The sequence below is a fragment of the Triticum aestivum genome, chromosome 4B (genome assembly GCF_018294505.1).
Source record: "Triticum aestivum cultivar Chinese Spring chromosome 4B, IWGSC CS RefSeq v2.1, whole genome shotgun sequence".
Lineage (NCBI taxonomy): Eukaryota > Viridiplantae > Streptophyta > Magnoliopsida > Poales > Poaceae > Triticum > Triticum aestivum.
In genome coordinates, this window is record NC_057804.1 from 489,476,661 (window position 1) to 489,483,328 (window position 6,668).

Genomic DNA, 6,668 nt, shown 5'->3' on the forward strand with positions numbered 1-6,668 from the left:
GACCTCAAATTAAATGAGATGATCTTGTATCAAGTTGCAAGATAATTCAGCAGGGTGAATTAATATTTTGCGAGAGAAAATTAATCTCAATCGCAATGAGATTGTTTTCTGAGAGGAAAAAAATATTTTTTCTCAATCGCAAATCAATATTGTTATGCGAGAAAAATTTAATCTCAATCGCAAAACAATGTTGTTGGACTAATAAGACATGTTATAGGGATTGCTAAAAAGCAAACGCATTGAACATGCCATATATAATAACCACATATTTTCTGAAATGTTAAAACTCAACAGAAAAAGGGCTGAAAATGCAAAGTCCAAGGAGCCAGATGGCTCGATTGTAAAATACAGTAAAGCGTAGAGCTAAACTGCAAAGATTCGTAAGCCTCGGGATCGAATCAGAATTTACTTGGACCCAGTTAACATTAAGATAAAGTCCGAGGACTAAATCGAGAAATGGCTGAAAGGATAAGATGCCCTTTCTTTCTCCTGTGTGGCCATCCCTGTAACCGTCGCCTCAGCGGCCACGGCCTGGCGTGGCCAGCCACGGCCGGGCGCGGGCGGAGCGCGGCGCACGGGGCGGTCGCGGGGCGCGGCGCGGCGCTGCCGGGCGGCGGCCAGTCGAGGCGGCGCGGCAGGGACGAAACCGCTGGAGCCGGCAACTTGGTTCTGCGGGGACTGAAGCCAATCGATGCCACTTGCCATGGATGCCTTCGTCCGCCGTCCAGCGTCAAGAGCCGCTGGGGGGCGTTGTTGTGCGTCTCGCGCTGAGGTCGCTACGCCGCCGCATCGCGAGGATGCATGCCATGGTTGCCAGCGCCGCCACCGGGAGGTCGAGGATGCGGGCACCGCGCGCTAAGCGCGTGCGGTTGTTTCCATCGCAGCCGCTCGCCCGTGGGCCGTGGCACGTCTTGCCATACACCGGCTGGTGCCTCGCTGCAGAGCAGCGGCCACGGGCGCCGCCATGCTCCTTGAGGGGCGTCTCCATGTAGGTTGTGAACGGCGCCTCCGGCCGCTGCGGGCTGGAGCGCTGGGCCTCTGCCACCGGTGATGCAGCCGTGCGGTAGATCACCGTTGGCACCATCGGCCGCAACCAGCGTCTCCGCTGCCTTGTGCCGTCATGCGAGCAGCGAGCGGCTCGATGGTACTTTCTTTTCTCCTCCTTTACGCACTCAGATGAGAGCAATTTGCTTGTGTGCGTAGGCGTACAGGTAACAATCAGATCATTGATTGATTATTAGAAGACAAGATCAAAAAGTGTACTTGATTGATTCCTCTTTGTAAGCCTTCTTGCCATTGACGGGAAGTTGCCGATCGGATCGCCACGTTTAGCACCATGGTGGTGGCATGGATCGGGTGGCGGCGGGCTGCACGCCGAACGGAGATCTGGATCGTCCGCATCCACCACCCCAATCCGCGAGGGCTGTCATCCGAGAACGACTCCATCGCGCGTAGCCGCTGTTGCTCTCTCGGCAGAGCGTGCTGATAACGTGTTAGAATAGACGAGAAAGACGGGAGACACAGAAGTAAAATAAATCCTTGTCCTCATTGATGATGGGTTACACATATATATAACCCCCGAAGGGGTGTCTCGGAAGGGACACGAGGCAACCGTCTCCTTTAGGAAAAGTATGGATTAACAGGATTAATTAAATCCTAACACATTCATAAGTCGTTTGCTTGCCAACAAACAAGTCCATCTCTCAGCACAACAGATGCCAAATTCTCAGCTACTAAAATGATTAAATCTATATCTCACCACAGCACACAGCTCATACCAAATTCGACCATCATTTATAAATCTGATAAAGTTCATATATTTATGAACTACCTCACAAATCCAACTCTGATTGACACCATATAGAATTAAAAAAATAAGATAATACATTTTGCATATTGCCAAGTACCACCACGTTCCCAAAAGCAAACAACTATTTAGTGTCCAAGTACCAACAGCAGAGTCAACATTCTTCAGTTATCATCTGAAAAAGACATGTAAGAGTCGATTTTAGCAACATTTTCACAAATCTAAGAAAAACAATTGACAACATGAAACCATGAAAATGGTAGTAATAAGCCATTGATGTCCATGATTTGAAGTTCACAATAGAAGAAGCATGCAGAATGCAGGAAGGATAGAGTATATGCTATTTAGTTTCTTACAACCTTAGTTACAATAGCCAAGAAATATGCAACAGTCAACAAACGTCCATAGAAGGCACACGAGCGGACGCGAGCAGCTAGGAATGAGTAAGAATTATGCATAACACACAGCCACACAGCCGCACGGCCACACACACACACACAGGCAGTCATGTTCAGGTTGTAGTTTCTTATATACTGAACACTGAAAGGAGCACAACTTCACAAGCCTACATATTTTTTTATCAGGGTTTCATAACATATAGATATACATCTTTCTAGCCACAAGAGAGGATAGGAGCTTGACGACCACGGTGCATGTAAATGCACACTTATGGATAGACCGCTTTACAAAATGAACGCACATATATTTCTTAGCTAAACATGTGCATGTATGGCTGATATGACAGATGTACACTTGCATGTCTTTGTGTTTGTGTGTGTGTGTAATTTTATTTTCTTGATGCTTATACATGTATCTAATTGACCTATCTTGTGCTTGAGAGCTCATGTATGAATGTGAGAATTAGTTGGTTTGCAGAACTAATGGTTGTGTCCAAAAAGGTAATCTCATCATGTCATAAGAAATCATCACAATAACCCATCCAGTTGTTATCCTTTAACCAAACAAAAACACTAGGGTATCCTCTCTATCTTTGATCTCAACAAAACAAGAAACAAATGGTATCCCTGAACCACATGGCTGGGGATAACCCCAACCAGTCCCTTGCTACAATATCTAGATATGTGTGTGCTAAATAGTAGGCCTTATCTAAATTACTCAAGTTGTAGCTTCATAAGATTTCAGGTCACTGGTATTCAATGCCTAGAGATCAGTGATTAACAATTCAAACAGGAGAAATGGTTAACATGCAACAAAATAGTCAAGACCACACTATTACAATCCCATCTGCATGAGTCCTTTTGGATAACCCAATACAACAAAAGAAACTGGCAAAGGATAGTGTGGTCTCTTGTTAATGATATAATTGAAATTCTTCCTCCAATGGACTAAATATACACCTTTAGCAATAATGCATATCATGTATAGAAATAACATGTTAAATTTATTTGTTAATGTCAGGGGCCACAAGATTGGAACTCAAAGAAAAAGGTCACTTGTTGCTACTTCAGGAAACAGTGACTATGTCACATCTGACTATAAGGTCAAGTTTTCAGTGAACTCCATTAACCCATTCAGTAAAAGAAAAGGTAAACCATGCACCAGAGGTAATGATTTTAGACTAAAGAAGGGAGCAAAGGAAGAATACTTTGCTGACCACGCTGAACCTTAGATATCTTTGTTGCCCTTTCTTCATTCACAATCTGAAATAAAGAGGATGAACAATACTGAGGCAATGAATCATGTGTGTATCAGTACCCAAACATGCAAGGAAATAATCAGAGTCTAGCCTGTACACTTAAGTGTGGCCAAGCTATAGAAGCTACAATGCCCAACACAATCCACTAACATCTTCAGCTTCCCATGTTGCTGAGGAAGTATATGAGAACCCCTCAACACATCAATTAACAAGTAATTGGCACAAACAAACTTGTATAGAAAAAAATAACATTTCAGAATTTAATATGCTTCAAAGATTGCAAGGAAGGCATACTGATGAGCTGCAATGCAATCTTCAATGTTCAGTACTTGTACAGGCTATGCTCCTGCAGTGCAACCCCTAGCTCACTGTGGCTTCACAAAATCTGACATTGTATAGCATGTTTTTTAGCAAAGGGTGAAATTGAATACATATACATCTCAAATCATATGTACTACGTGTCTAGTCATCCTACGATTGCCCGAGTTTAGAACTGATTAAAAGTTTAGACATGTACAGGAAACACATGTAAGGAAATGGCAAGTGTACAGATCACCCAATTTTTATAGGTTCAAAGACAGAGAACAAAAATTAACTATACAAAGTTAGATGATAGTGAAGCTTAAAGCTGCAGTAAGAAACATTAGATATACACCTTCTGAAAATCAATCTCGATGGAACAATATCAGATTGCATTTAGATTTTAGAATTAAACATAGCCACATCTCCTAGTTGAAAACAAAGGCACTCAATAGAAAAAGCACATAAAAGATTCCAAAATAATTCAACAAGCCGCTTCAGCTAGCATCATAGGAGGGGATCTAGATGTACAAAAATTTAGAGAAAACCTTTGCCTAGAGCAGCAACACGACACAAGAGCTACGTTCAGTGGCGGAACTCACTAATCGGTGGAGCAGGCCGGAGTACCGAGTACGTAGCAGAACGATAGAGGAGCAGCGGCCGGTGGTGGAGCTTGCTGGTCGAGGGGGCGGGCTGGAGCAGGTAGGAGCAGCAATATAGCAGAGGGGCGACGGAGCTCGCTAGTGGGGAGGTCGGGATCTAGTTGGTCGGGGGAGAAGCACAGATGTGAGCGGCATCGGGCTTAAGAGGGGAGGGTCGTGAGCGCTCGCGGGTTTCAGGTCCATGGGGAGCAGCGGTGGCCTTCAGAGAAGAGGGCTCGTGAGCGGTGGCCGCCTTCAGGTGGATGGGGAGCAGCGGCGGCATTGCAAGTTGAGGGCTCGTCAGTTGTGGCCGCCTTCAGGTGGATGGGGAGCGGCGGGCAGACGCAAGGCACCAGTGGAGCAGCGAGATGAAGTGTGCGGCGGGATTCAAGGGCCAGCGATGCAACGCAGGGTGGCAGTGGCTGGAGGGAGGCGGTCGCGGAGATGAACGTAGGTGGCGGCGGAGGAGAGGAACATCTGCGGCGGTCGAGGAGAGGAACATCGGCCGAGGCGTTGTGTGCCTGAGGAGAAGAGGATTTGGGAGGGCTCCGGAGATCTAGGTTTAGGGGCACTGGTTCGACGATGGAGATATTTAGCCACCTCAATTTTCAGACACACTCTCGGCGCCAAATCTTTTTTTTTTTTGAGCAAAAATATTTTTTTTCGAGCAATCTCGGCGCCGATCTAAGTTTAGAGCACCCGCCAAAAACTTCGTCCGAAACAGGCCCGCTTCAATTTTCATTTAACTTTTAACTCGGCGCCTTCATTTCCAGTTGGGCCGCAAATATTTGCCAACATACATGGTGTCGATAGTTTGCGTGATTGCCGTCACATACTCTGCCTCCCTTTATATGTTTGCTGACATACAATGTGGCTATACTTTTACAGACACACGATGCGTTTATATACAAAGGTTTATCAACAGACGATTTGGCAATACTTTTACCGACACACTGTATGATGGCTTACATAAACAATTACCAACAGACAGCATGTGAGCTATAGTGGGATGTGGTGTAGTGTATCTCCCGGTGGTGCTGGAACACCGCCGGGGCAATCACCGTGACGGCAATCTACACCAACAACTTCGTCGCCTTCATCACAAACTCTCTCACCCTATATGCAGCGGTGTAACACCTCTTCTCCCCGCTGTAATCTCTACTTAAACATGGTGCTTAATGCTATATATTATTATCCAATGACGTATGCCCATCCAATGATGTTTGAGTACATTCGTTTTATCCTATGAGTTGATTGTTGATCATGATTGGTTTTAGTTGTATGTTTTATTTTGGTGATGTCCTATGGTGCCCAACGTGTCGTGCATGCATGAGGGATCCCTGCTGTAGGGCGTTGCAATACGTTCATGATTCACTGATAGTGGGTGGCGAGAGTGACAGAAGTTTATACCCGAGTAAGGGGGTTGTTGCGTATGGGAGTAAAGAGGGCTTGATATTTAATGCTATGGTTGGGTTTTTGAAAGGATCGATATGGTTGACTAGAGGGGGGGTGAATAGGCAACTAACAATTTTTAAGCGTTTCTTTACCAAATTAAACTTTGCAACAAAATAGGTTGTCTAGATGTGCAACTAGGTGAGCAACCTATATGATGCAAAATACAACTAGCTCACGAGCAAGCAAGGATGTAACAACAAGTAGGCTTGCAAAAGTAAAGGGATAAGATAACCAAGAGTGGAGCCGGTGGAGACGAGGATGTGTTACCGAAGTTCCTTCCTTTTAAGGGGAAGTACGTCTCCGTTGGAGCGGTGTGGAGGCACAATGCTCCCCAAGAAGCCACTAGGGCCACCGTAATCTCCTCACGCCCTCACACAATGCGAGATGCCGTGATTCCACTATTGGAGCCTTTGAAGGCGGCAACCGGACCTTTACAAACAAGGTTGGGGCAATCTCCACAACAATCGGAGGCTCCCAACGAAACCACAAAGCTTCACCGCAATGGAATATGGCCTCGAGGTGACCTCAATCGTCTAGGGTGCTCAAGCTCCAAGAGTAACGAAATCCACACAAGAAAGTATGGGGGAAGTAAATATCCTTTGGTGGAAGTGTAGATCTAGGTCTCCTCCTTCAAACCCTAGCACATCAACAAGTTTGAGTGGCTAGAGAGAGAGATCGGGCAAGAGAGCTTGAGAGCATCAATGGTGGAGTGAGAGAGGTAAGAGATGGGGCGCGGTAGGTGGAGGAACCACCTTATATAGCAACCCACTAAAATCGAACCGTTACTGTGTTTTCAGTACTGCAGCGG

General features: G+C 45.7%; 2 long non-coding RNA genes across 3 annotated transcripts; one reads left to right on the forward strand and one right to left on the reverse strand.

Annotated features, from left to right (window-relative positions):
* Nucleotides 1-253: 253 nt before the first annotated feature.
* LOC123092883 (uncharacterized) lies at nt 254-1,316 on the forward strand. Its single transcript, XR_006444919.1, has 2 exons — nt 254-1,211; nt 1,286-1,316. It is a non-coding gene; the product is annotated as an uncharacterized lncRNA (long non-coding RNA).
* A 459-nt stretch (nt 1,317-1,775) lies between these two features.
* Nucleotides 1,776-4,966, reverse strand: LOC123092882 (uncharacterized). 2 transcript variants are annotated; one of them, XR_006444918.1, is made up of 4 exons: nt 4,367-4,966; nt 3,759-3,849; nt 3,414-3,468; nt 1,776-1,982 (listed from the first exon to the last, which is right to left on the reverse strand). It is a non-coding gene; the product is annotated as an uncharacterized lncRNA (long non-coding RNA). The 2 variants fall into 2 exon arrangements; XR_006444917.1 differs by having other exon boundaries at nt 3,414-3,849.
* Between the last annotated feature and the right edge of the window lie 1,702 nt (nt 4,967-6,668).